The sequence below is a fragment of the Desmodus rotundus genome, chromosome 10 (assembly GCF_022682495.2).
Source record: "Desmodus rotundus isolate HL8 chromosome 10, HLdesRot8A.1, whole genome shotgun sequence".
NCBI classification, from domain to species: Eukaryota; Metazoa; Chordata; class Mammalia; order Chiroptera; family Phyllostomidae; genus Desmodus; species Desmodus rotundus.
The window spans coordinates 11,409,486-11,422,969 of NC_071396.1; the positions used below are offsets into that span (position 1 = coordinate 11,409,486).

General features: G+C 47.3%; 1 non-coding gene across 1 annotated transcript; it reads left to right on the forward strand.

Annotated features, from left to right (window-relative positions):
- The first annotated feature begins 12,844 nt into the window (after positions 1 to 12,844).
- LOC112318940 (small nucleolar RNA SNORA8) lies at positions 12,845 to 12,974 on the forward strand. The gene has a single exon (XR_002976273.2). It is a non-coding gene; the product is annotated as a small nucleolar RNA SNORA8 (small nucleolar RNA).
- The last annotated feature ends 510 nt before the right edge of the window (positions 12,975 to 13,484 follow it).

Here is a 13,484-nt window from a genome sequence, read left to right on the forward strand (position 1 = left end):
TTTCCACCCTCCTAGAGGCTTTAAGTGCCTGGCCATTTGTTTTTCTGGCAGCCTGGCCACTTCTGGGGGGGTAACCAATGGCTATTAGTATCATTAGAAGTTCTTAAACCTCTGGAAACATTAATCATGCTCCAAATGTTACCAAAAAATTAGTGATTGAACAGAAACATACATTAAAGCCTTAGGCTGCTGCCTCAAGGTCATGGGGATTTCAGCTCCATTCTCTTCACTTGGAGCCTCAGCCAGACCTCATCAGCAGGATTTTACCCTCATTATCAACCACGGAGGCTTCATTATTCAAATACCGGGTCCAGCAGAAGTAACGCCTGCTGGAGGATGGTTGGTAGGGTAATAATTTAGTTTTAATTTAAACATTTCACCGAAAATGTCCTATGGTGTGCTTGAGGGTGATATTGTTATGTTGAAGAAGTGCATGTGTATGATTGTGTAATAAAAGATTTTGTAATAAAAAAGGGGCGTTATTTGTGGCGGACCCTGTACCTTCACACTTTATGGATTCAGTTGGCCGCCCCCAGACTGCATGTGCTGTTCCCTTTGATTGATGGCCCTGCATGGGGCCCTTTTGTAGGCCTGAGAGATTATACCCTGTTTTGATTCTATCTTTGCCCCTGAGACACCGACCAGTAGCATCCTTCTTACTTTGATCAAATGGAATTATTTTTAGTAGAGGCCGCTTTGCTTGAAAGACATCTTATCATCTTGAAAAGCCCTTTACATTGTAGCCGCATGGGCTCGTTGACTGCGTGTGTCTAGAAGTACATTGTCTTCTCTACCGGGAAGACTACCTCCCAATTCACCCTTTCTGCTCACGTATGTCCGGAAAGATAAATGAATTGCGTTGGTGCTGAATATAGCAACTGTAGCATGCATCATTTTTGACAGCCACTTCCTGAACTTCATCCCTGCATGATGTAGAAACCATTTTTCTTGGATCTCGAGAGAGCTCAGCGGTGCCGAGGGCGATGGAGAGCAGGCAGCAACAGCGACCTGCTGCGTGTGCCGGCCCGTGGCCTCACGTCCTGCCTTCCTCCCACAGCCCCGTCCAGTATTTTGACATACTCACTTAACGGTGGAATGTACACTCCAGTTCCCTGGAGCCCTGTTGGATAAATATGGAAAAAATGCGGGACCGATGTCATGCACCACAATGGTTTTGCGTTCTGTGTAATTTGAAGACAAGATTCCTTAGCTGTGTGTCACTTACCTCCTATATTACCACTGTCGCCCAATATTTCGTAACGTCGATTCTTTGCCAGTGCCCACATGCAAAGAAGGGTTTGTATTAAAAAATAAATGAGACCAGCACATTCTGATGCGGTGTAGTATGTCAGCGTTTTCCACCCGAAGGCCTGTTCCTCGCCTGCCTTCCCCTTTTAGGGAACAAAGGACACAAGGAATAACGACTTATCCTGTTACAGCTCCCGGTGAGAAGGGTGACGGCATGTCAGAAAGAAAAGAACGCCCTTCTTCCTTTGAAATATGGAAATGTCCAGAGATGGGGACAGGCAGCCACGGGGGGTGGGGGGGGAGATTACTCTGCTATGAAGTTTGATCTGATTTGCTGGACTGTCCATTTCCAGTTGGAAAGCTCAATTACCTTCAACTGCAAGATTCAGAAAAGGAGACTTAGAGAGGCTTCAACATAGATTTGCTTTTCCCGCTTAAGAAGATTAGCCATGGGCGTTCCAGGCCGAGTTGCAAAAGACTCTGGTTCTCTGTTCTGTCCCACCAACCGAACCATGTTGGACTTCTTCCTTGTGCTGGTCGCCTCGTGGTGACAAGGTAGCTGCAGCATCACCAGGACTTATTTTTAAGATAGGACAAGGGCCATGCCAGCCAAAGGGTCTCCTTTTATCTGAAAAGCAAAAGGTTTCCCTGAACCCCCAGCAGGTTTCTGCTGTCTTCTCATTGGCCAGAGCTGTGTCACATGTTCATTCCAAATAAGCTTGGAAAATGAGTTCTGGCTGGGAGGACAGCTGGCTTGAACAAAAGTGCGGTCCTGCTCTGGCTGGGTTGTTCAGTTGGTTGGAGCATCGTACTGCACACCAAAGGGTTGTGGGTTCAATCCCTGGTCAGGACACATACCTCGGTTGCAGGGTCAGTCCCCGTTGGGGCGTGTATGGGAGGCAACTGATTGGTGTTTCTCTTTCACATGGATGACTTTCTTTCTCTCTCTTTCTCTCCCCCCACCCTCTCAAATCAATACACATATCCTTGGGTGAGGACTTTTTTTTTAAGTGTGGTCCTGTTAGTGCAGAAGAACGAATGGGTACAGGTTAGCCCTTAAGGTGCTGCTTGGGGGATGGGTAGGGCTGAGAACATGGCTCCGAAGTAGAACACTTTATAAGAACACACGGATCTCATTGGAGATGAACGTGACTCTCTACCGGCTATGTTCCTACACACACGGGCATCACGAATAACGCTTGTTCTACGAAAGCAGTCCCAACTTCTTTGTTCTTCTTTGTTCATACAGAGCGTATGAACGTTTCTGTAATGGATTGTTGATTTCCCATTGCACTTATTATGAAACTTAAATTAATGGAAAAGTAAGAGTGTTGTTTTAAAAAGGTAAGTCTGACCATTTCATGCTGCTGTTTAAAACTCTTCGGGAACTTTGCACGGCCAGGAGAGACCTGCAGGCCAGAGTCCCTGTTTATTTCAGCAGCTTCCCAGCTGTCTCTCTGCCTCAGGGCCCTTGCACATGCCCTTCCCTCTGCCCAAAAATCTCTTTCCCCACTCCAGGCCCGGCATCCTCTCCTTATTCCTCAGCTCTAAGATTAAAGATCCCCCAGAGGAGCACCCCCGGATCTGTCAGGCTAGCCTGGGGCACCCTAATACCCTAATAGAAACTCTGAATATTCTAATCATCCTTTTCGCATTTATCTAAAAAGTTAACTAATTTGCAGTGAACTGTCTCAGGTCTGCCTCTCCTGCGAGAGTGTTCGCTTTATGAAGGTCCTAATGTTCTTGTTTACTGCACCTGGTTTATTGCCTGCTGTGTAGTAAGCACTTAACAGATATTTATCAAATGAATAAAATGAAATTTTAAAAGCATGAAGCTGATTTTGCTGATAATAGGCATTTGTGCTACTCAAAATAGTCTTCGAACTGGTGCCACTTTGCAAATTGTCCATTGTCAGTCTGCCACAAGCACAGAAATCGAACGTCTGCATTTAGAGAATTTTATAGCAATTTTAAAAGTGTCACTCAACGGTTTGGAAATTTGGAAAAAGAAAACTAGTCCTTCGATACAGATCGGTTGAGAAGCACTCTGTTGGTTAGATGATCACGAACTGTTATTCCACTAAGAAAATGCAAGCATTTCGGAAGCTGCAGGAGTTCTGAAGCTACTGCCAGCCGTGGTCAGAAGCTGACCAGGGAGCTTGAACCACGCGTCAGAGGGAGGCCAAACAGCCCTACACCATCCTGGAGTGGAGCCCTGTCTCCCTCACCTCACAGCCAGTTACTTAACTTGGACGCGTTATGAATTCACTGTGCCTCAGTTTTCCCATGTGTAAATGGGGATAATAACAGGGCCTACTTTGCAGCGCTGCTGTGAAAGGTTAAGCGGAGCATTTATATGCAAAGCACGTCATTGAGATACCATGAGTGTCTGATATTATTATTATTTCTTGCAATACATGAGAGAGCCATTTTGTACAAAATAAGAGAGGATCTTTGGGGGGGGGGGGGAACATGGTTTGGATTAAATAACACTTGGGCTATGAAAGCACTCTGAACAGGGATTGATATCAAAGGACCCTAAGAACAAACAGCCTGTAGGGAAGATGTGAGCTCGTGTGCGCCAGAGGCGGCTGGGACCAGCTCTGACCTCGGATCAAGGGAGATGTTTGCACAGCGGAGCTAGCACATACCTGCATGGTTCCTGTGTAGGAAAATTTGCAAATCCAACAACTGGGTAGGGGGGGAGCAGTGAATATGTATACATACATATATTTTTTTTCCTTTAATATTCTTCTACTCAGAGCAGATACCTGAAATTCTATCTGTCATTAGGGCTGCATTTTTTTAGTTGAAGGCTTTAATATAAAATGCAAGCACCACTTATAGGTTACAATTTAAGCTCTTGTCAGTCATTTACACTCTAGTATAAATTTAAAAATCTGAAGGGACCTTGGATGGGAGCCCTTTGCTTATGTCTTCCTCTACCTGGCCCTTGCTTCCTGGCCCCACTCCCACCTCTGCAAATCCCACCCATTATTTTCCACCATCCACTGGTCCATATCGTTTCATGGGTGTTACTTTAAGTGCGTCTCTGAGTTCAGGGGCCACATCTTACACTTTTTAGTCACCCCCTCCTCACCTAGCACAGGGCTGTACACAGCATAGATCCTCAAGAAACTCTTGTTGGATGATGGGGGAGGTGAGGAAGAAAATTCCGGGCCACTGTGTTCAGTAGAAAGCATGGGTAAGCCATGGATCTGGGGCTGGAGAAGACCGCTTGTGACATTAAAGAGAGCATTTTCCATGTGGACCTGAAGTGGGGGCAGGGAGGAAGGAGAAAGGGGAGAGGGTGAAAACAACAGAGGCAGAAAGTACAACAGAAAGTCCTTTCCCCCTCTTTTGTGTTTCTTCCTCTTAATTTTCTTTCAGTTTTATTGAGATATAATTAAGATACGGCACTATAGAACTCTCAGGTGCACAGCATAACAACGTCACTTATATACGCCGTGAAATGATTACCGCAGTAAGTGTAGTTACCATTCATCCCTGCATATCAATACCAAAAAATTTTCTTCTGTGTGATGAAAACTTTTATAAGATGTGGTCTCTTAGAAACTTCTTTCTTCTTCTTTTAATCCTCACCTGCGGATATGCTTATTGATTTGAGAGAGAGAGAGAGAGAGACGGAGAGAGAGAGGGGTAGCTTTGCAGTTTGGTGGGGGGAAGTGTGGGCATTGTCCTCTGATGTCTCCTGCGTCTCTGTGAAGCAGGAGGTGGGGTGGGGGGTGGCAGGGAGGGCCAAAGGGGCAGAAGAGGTTCCCCGTGGGGAGGACAGAATGACAGGTGAGCACCAAACAGGGCCACATCTCCAGCCACTGCTGGCCGCCACGGAGCAGAGAAGAAGTGGGACGCAGGACTGGGGACCGATTCTCACCTGCCTCTCCCTGTTTTCACCTTCCAGACCTGAGGGACGTGTACAGACCTTGGAGGTAGACTAGCTGCAGTGCCAATTTAGTTCCAGAAAGGAGACGGGGTCTCTGGTTACCGGCCAACACCAATGTGTGTGGGAACCATAGTCCTGCTGGGGCTTGGAAAACTGTGGGGCAACGCCCATGTCATTACCATCCTTAAAATTTCCCCCTGGCTTTTGGATCAACATTGTGATTTACACTGAATTTCATTTTTGATGTGCCGAATCTCAGTAGCATAACAGTGTTTAGTTCCAAACTGTTTTCTTCATTTCAGCCTTCATTTATTTACTCCACAAAGTTTTATGGAGAGTCAGGCAGCGACAGCCGAAACACCCATTGTCCCTGCCCTCCCGTGCCAGGAGAACACATCTGTTTGATTAGACCAGAATGTAAGTCCCAGAAGGTTAGAGAGTGATGATTTTGTTCACTGTTGTATCCCTAGTGCCTAAAACAGTGCCCGGCAGCTAGTAGGTGCTCAATGAACAGCTGTGGGATGTAGAAGTGCACTTACTATGAAGCTAAAGGAGTTTAAGCTCCAACCCCTAACTTTTAAGTACAAGCCCCCTCACTTGCACTGGCCCCTTCCAAGGCTCTGGAGGGGTCCTACTATGTGCTCTCCTGGGTGTATGCTTTTATAAACATTCAAAAGTAAGACGTTTTAACTAGTTAGGACTTTTGTCTCTTCCCCAGTGTCCCCTCCATCACCTTCTCCTCATGCGACACTGAAGTAGCCGTGGGCATTTGTCACCCCGTGAAGAGGAGATGGCACAGGGAGTACATTTAGTATGGGACGTAGGGGCTTGTGTATGGGGCATGCTGTCATTTAAGTTGTATAGTTATCACTAGCTGTCCCACTATGGGAAAGACTTCCAAGAATACTCCCTGCGAAGACCCACCCTGCACATCACCAAGGCGCAGGGTCTAATGTGGTGTCACAAGCACGAGTATGTCCTGCACTCCTGGCACTAGAAGTTCGTGGACGTTAGAGAAACAAGATCTTTCTTAAAGAGGCCCTCCAAAATTGTTTAAGCTTCAGACCCCTCGAGATGTGAAATCTGCCCTTGGCCAGATGAAAGGATGAATCTAGTCCTCAAGGGGTCAAGAAGTAATCAGCTCCTACTTCACTTTTCTCTAGAACAAAGTCCAGTTCGAAGCTTGCTCTTGGTCCCAGGAAATGCACCAAACCCTTCCAGTCCATGGTCCATCTTCCTAAGTGATGCTCTTATAAGAACAGCTGGACCAACTTCTCCAAAGGGCACCAACCTTCCCATCAGATCTCCAGAGCTGATCTATCCAACAAATTCTAATTCCCTTTAGATAATATCCAAATTAATAGTGTCACTACCAAATTCTTTGCCCCAAAGGCTTCACGAGCACAATCATTACACTTTAGATAACGACTGTATTAATAGATTTCTGGTGACAGTCATTCATTCATCCAGTGTATCGAGCCCTTACTATAAGGCAGACATTGGGAGGAAAGCATTAAACCAGACACAGTCCCCTTCTTTAAACAGCTTTTTAGTCTAGTGGGGGAGTGAGGCTTTTGAACAATGACAATCCATGATTCGCACTTAGCTGGGGGCGGTGACGAGCACAGCGTTTTGGAGGCGCTTGGGTGGAGTACCAGTCTTGAGCTAGGCAAGTCGGAGACTGCTCCTGGAAAGGCTGAGTCAACCGCTTGGCAGGATGCTGTATTATGGTGGGGGGTGAACTGGATCAAAGGTCCCCAGATCTGGCTGAGCAGCTGGATTACCTGGGGGAGCTCTGAGACTCCCAGCCCCTCCACGGCCCCAGACCTAGGGACACAGAACCTCAGCAAAAATCACCCCTGGAGGTGTTTTTGATCAAGGGGCCAGCCTTTGTGGATTCTGTGGAAGGCAAAGAAGTCTGTGGAAACGGTAGGTCCTGTGGCGCGGAGGAGACAGGAGAAGGAGGGGCTGGGGGCAGAGGTAGGGGGAAGGAGACGGTCCAGGGAAGGGACCAAAAGCCTTCTAGATGGGCTATGTGAATGGAGTTCAGGCCCTTTTTAGAAGAGTCGCTCAGCGTGGCTGGCAGCTCCCGTGCCTGCTGGCTAACTCAGGCTGGGAAAGCCATTTAGCAACCTGATAGATGGCACAGAGCCAGGTGTGTCGTGCAGGCGCAGGGGCGGAAGTACCTGCGCGAGGAGCAGGAAGAAGGCTCGGGCTGCCCCGTGACTCCGAGACTCTGGGAGAATCTCCCATCCCCCTGAAGCTTCAGCTAGTCCAGCCTCCAGTTCTCTAGACCAAGAGACAGCTCTTTGTGTCACTTATCTTAAGGAAAAAAAAACCCAAAAACCTTTATTCAAATGTAATTCATATACCATAAAACTCATCCTTGTAAACTATACAATTCAGTGGTTTTTAATACATTCACACAGTTCTGCAACCCTCCCCTCTGTCTACCTTTGGGATATTTTTATCACCCCCAAAAGCAACTTGAACCCAGTAGGAGTCGTTCCCATTCCCCCCACCCCCATCCTCATCCCTCCAATCCCCTAGCCATGGCCAATCTTCTCTCTGTCTCTACGAATTTGTCTCTTCTACAAATTTCACATCAGTGGAGTCATACTATATGTGGCCTCTAAGGCCGGCTTCTTTCGCTTAGCACGTTTTCAAGGTTCATCCATGCTGTAGAATGTATCAGCACTTCACTCCTTTGGATGACTTAATAGTATTCCACCGTATGAACCTTCTTTCTCCTTTTTGTCCATTAGTTGATGGACATTTGGGTTGTTTCCACCTTTTTTGGATATTAGGAATAATGCTACTCTGAACATTTGTGTCTAAGTTTTTGCACGAACATAGTTTTGCAATTCTCTTGGGTGCACACGTAGGAGTAGAATTTCTGGACCATATGGTAACTCTGTGACTAACTTCTTGACGCATTGCCGCCACATTGTTATCCAAAGCAGTCGCCTATTTTACAGCCCCACCAGCAGGCTGTGAGGGTTCTGGTTTCTCTCCATGCTCCCCAGCACTTGTTCATGTTCCCTGCTTGCACCATAGCTGTCCCGATGGGTGAAGTCACACCTCACGTGGTTTGATTTGCATCTTTCCTGGGACTGGTGATGTTGAACATCTCTTCATGGGTTTATCGACCATTTGTGTATCTTCTTTGGAGAAATGTCTATTCAAATTCATATGCCCATTTTTAACCTGAGTTGCCTTTTTATGGTCGAGTTGTAAGAGTTCTTTATATTTTCTAGGTGTAAGTCCCTTATCAGATAGATGATTTGTAAGTATTCTCTCCCATTCCATGGTTCTTTCCACTTGCTTGATGGCATCCTCTGAAGCACAAAGGCTTTAAATTTAAATAAAGTCCAATTTGCCTATTTTTTCCTTTGTCACTTGTGCTTGTGGTTTCATGAATATTTGTGTTTTCTTCTAAGAGTTTTACAGTTTCGCTCTTACACTTAGGTCTATGATTCCCTAGAACACATAGGGTACAAGGGGGAACCCCCCAAAAATGGAATTACCTTCTGGAGGGCTGGCCCCTTCTAGTATAGGCTTCCCCCACTAGGTGAGTGTACTAGGAACCCACCAAATCAGTGTACCAGCTGGTAGTGTTGTGAGAGGCTGCGTTCAGCCCTCAGTGAATTTTTTTTTTTAAGACTCTTTCAACGCACTTGCCCATTTCATGATGGGTGATTTACAACTGCACCTGCCCACTCCACGCTGTGTTCAGCAGCTTTTAACCAAACGTGGCATGACTCCCATGCCCCACGCTCTCTATTTACCAGATCTTGCCCCAAGCGACCTTTTTGTATTCCCTGATTAAGAAAGTCCCCAAAGGGAAGTGTTTTGCCAATGTGAAAGAAGTGAAACAAAAAATGGCAGAAGCACTAAAAGGCATCAAAATCCATGAGTTTGAACACTTTTAAGCAGTGGAAAAAAATCTCAGTTGGGGTATTGCACCAAGTGGAGAGTACTTGGAAGGTGGCTGAAATTTAAACATGTAAGAATAAATACACAATTTTTCAATAAAGAAATTCGGAGTATTTGGGGAGTTCCCCCTTGTAATGCATATAGTCATGTCTATTTATCTCTTTATCATGATTATAGTAGATGCCCTGACGTTGGCCAGGTACCTCCTCGGGACTGAATTCCACCCCCAGCTGCCAGGAGTGCTGATAGCCCTTGGCTGTCAGTCCTCTTCGGGAATTGCCTTGGATGAAAAAAGTCACCTTGCCCAAGGTCTCTCTGGCTTCTGGGTCAGCCCACCACCGTGATAGGTTAAGTCAAAGACATGCCCCCTTGCCCCAACTTGACACTACTCCAAGGGGTCACCCCAGCTTTCGATCTCCCCATGGGCATGGCTGAGGCCTCAGTGAGACTGCACGGTGGTCCAACCAACCTCTCCCTGGACACACTCCTGCCCCTGCCCCTCCCCTTCCGCAGGTGTTGATGCCAAGAGCACTTCCTAACAGACTTCTGGGCTGGTATCTGCCTCAGTGTCTGCTTCCCTGGGAATTCAACCTGTGACTGTTTGTATCAGCAGTGGCCCAGGAGAGAAGAGGCTAAGATGGGACTTCAGAATTATATTACTCCCATCCAGCTGGCAGCGAGGACCCCACGGATGGCAGTAGGTAGAGTGCAGACAGGTCCTAGCACCCTGGGGCAGTGAACTTGTTTAAACTCTCCCTGATGGTGAACTGGAATAGTGTTCCGGTGGAAGGGCATGCAGGAGTGGACGTGATACGTGAGCAGCAGGCTGGGGTAGCAGCCAGAGGACCCTGTCCCTCAGGGAGTGTGCGGATGATTAACAGAACACAACAAAAGGTTTCGGGCAGAAGCATTCTGCTCACTCTGTACAACAACAGCAACTTTAAAAAACATCAAGGATGGATGATCAGGAAGCCAAGGACAGCCACCCCCAAAGAAGTCACGATCCCTTGCTCAGTGTCCAGACAGAAACTAGTTTTCAGACCCAAAATCCACGGGGTGAAAGAGAGGTCAGGGTCCTGGCAGGAAGTACCCTGCAACACCATCATCATGGTATACATGGCAGGCACTTCCCGAGTCTTTCCCTAAAGGGCACTGTGGCCATTCATTTGGGCAGCCATAGGCTGAGAAAAGGGAATTCTCTTTCCAGGACTATTGGGCAACACAAGACCCCTGTAGAGTGAGTGCACATGGGGGCCACTTAGCAAATGGGGGCCAACCAGGTCTGCGGCCCACCAGGTGGTCACCTCCCCAGTCCCTGATTGTATAATCAAAATGGCTAGATCTTGGTTTTGAGGTCCCTGGAATAAAAGCTATTTAGAAGAAAGGCCTTTGAGACTCCCTTTCTTGCACCACTTATGTCCTTATGAGCCAAGAGAGTAAATCAAAAACAACAGCACATCCCAGGGTAATAACAGTAATTTATACAAAGTAATTACAAATGGAATTCAGAATCCAGAAGGGTAGAGGGCTGGTGGTGCCCATTATGGCTCCACTTAATCACCGGTCTGTACCCTGCAAAAGTCAGATGTGTCCTGGAGGATGACATAGGTTACTAAAGTCTACCAACCAGTGGCCCCATCTGCAGTTGCTCTGCCAGATGTGTTATTGCTGCTGGAGCGAATGAACACATCCTCAGGTACTTGTGGCCACTGAGCCAGTAAGTGCATTCTTTCCCATCCCCACCAAAAAGAAAATAAGAACAGTTGATTCAACCCTGGCTGGTGTGGCTCAGTGGACTGAGCGCCAGCTTGAGAACCAAAGGGTCGCTGGTTCGATTCCCAGTCAGGGCACATGCCTGGGTTGCCAGCCAGGTCCCCAGTAGGGGGCACATAAGAGGCAACAACACATTGATGTTTCTCTCCTTCTCTTTCTCCCTTCCTTCCCCTCTCTAAAAATAAATAATAAAATCTTAAAATATAGTTGATGCCCTTGGGACAGACAGCAGACCCATTCACAGTCTTCCCCCAGGGCTATGGTTGTGCTCCTGCTATTGCATAATGTAGTCCCAAGACACCTGGCGTGGCTGGATATTGACGATATCGGCTCAGCGAGAAGTACTAGTGCACTGGAGGCCTCCATAACACTTGCATTCCAGAGACTAGAGAAAACCTCTATGATAACTCAGAGGTCTGCCAGGCCGGTAGTATTTTTAGGTGTCCCGCGGTCTGGGGCATGCTGAGATATCCCCCAAAGTAAAGGACATATTATCGACTCTTGCGCTTTCCACCACAAAAAAAGCAAGCTTCGCATCCGGTAGGTCTCTTTGAGTTCTAGAGGCAGCATATTCCAACTTTGAGGATATCACTTCAACCCACACACCAGGTGTATCAAACCCTGAAGCAGGACCAAGAGCAGGAAAGGGCTCTGCAGAGAATGTCCGGGCTGAAGTGCAAGCAGTCCTGCCGCTTGGGCCATGTGAGCTGGCAGACCCTCTGTTACTAGAGGGTTCAGTGACAGGAGAGGACATCATGTAGAATTTATGACAAGTCCCATTGGGAGAAGCACAATGCAGGTCCCCAGGGCTCTGGAGCAAGGCCATGCCATCTGTAGCAGAGAATTAAATAACCTTCTAGGAAGCTCCTGGCAGGCTATGCGGCCCTAATAGAGACAGAACACCGGACCATGGGACAGCAAGTGACCAGGCAGCCAGAACTGTCCATCATGAGCTGGGTCCTGTGAGAGCCATGGAAACACAAGGGCAGATGGTCCCATCAGCAGACAGAAACGGTACATCAGGACTGACCACAAGCAACACTGAAAGGCACGGTGATCTGCACCACCCGCTAACCAAGGCACAGGGGCCACCATCACCATTGCCCCAGCTCCTACTACTCAGCTCAGTGCTATGGCTCCATGCGGATCTCTGGGTAACTGGTGATGATCAGTTAACGGAAGAAGCAAAACGGTAAGTGTGGGTCATGGGTAGGTGAGCTAATGTGTGGATACAAGCTGAAAATGGATGGTGGGTACACTCCCGTATCATTCGGGGGGTACCTCGAAGGACAACAGCAAGCAGGGCTCCATGGCCGGACCTTCAGGCAGTAACTCTGTCATCCAGTTTGTGAGAAAAAAGAAGTGACTTGGACTCAGGCAGTGGCGAATGGCTTGGTCGGCAGCCTTGAAAGAGAACGATTTGAAGGTTGGGACACAGAAGTCCTGGCAGCAGCTCTTGGGCGGATAGGTGTGAGCGGGCATGGGGCTGGAAGATCACTGGTTACCTGTTAATTCCTAGCAGGCAGCACCCACCCCAGAAAGAGTACTAGACAACCAGGTGGGCCAAAGTGACCCAGCCAGCTGAAGTCAAGCTGCCCCCGTCATCGGCCACCCCACTGCTGACACCACGGGTGGGTGCCGGATCGAAGTAGCCACGGTGGCCAGGACAGAGGCTATGCTGGGGCCCAAGAGTGTGGGCGCCCACTCGCCAAGGCCGATCTAACTGCTGTGGTTTACATCAACGTGCCAGCAACAAGAGCCAACTCAGAGTCCCCTCTTTGCCATCATCTCTTGAGGAAACCAACCAGCCACCTTCAAGAAGCAGCAAAAAGTTATTTTTTTATGGGAAAACTAGAGAAAATGAAATATTTATTAGATCTGTGCAGGAATGACAAATTTCAATGGAGGAAAAGAGAAACAGATTTGAATATTTTAATATGTAAACCTCTGATGCAAATGAACAGACAACAGACTGGGAAAGTTTGCATTGAATTTGTGACATATAAATGATTAATATGTGTTCAAAGGCCAGTGCGATATAAATTCGGTATCTGGCATCGTTGGTTTTCTTGGCTTTGTGCATGTTAAACCTGGTATTTTTACTGATACAGTATTGAAAAAAATAAATAAAATAAATAAATGATTAATATGTGTTATGACTTTAATCTATAGCTTAATTAATGTATAAGAAAAGAGCTGGGACACTAATTGATAAGTACAGAACATAGCAACTACCATTTGTTAACGTTCTTTCTATGCCCACGTAGATTCACAAAACCACGCTGTACTGACTGTTTTGTACAGGGAAAGTTTTATAACCAGCTTTTCTCACAAAACAGCACAGATGTTACTATCATCTTGGGGTTGGCGGACAACTTTGTTGAGCCGGCTTCACAGCCCAATCCTGCCCCCTCCCCTTCCTGCTATGGAGACGACCCCACAAGTATTCCTTCAGGAACTTCCCACCTGCCACTCTCCAGCTCCTGTGGGGCTGCCTCCAGGGGAAGCCAGCCTGCACCAATGATGTGTGAATGGGCCTGAAGGGCGTGAGAAGGAAGATCGTTCCAGGCAAAAGAGCAGCTAGTCTGAAACCCTAAGGCAAGAATGTCTGTGTGGTCAAGAA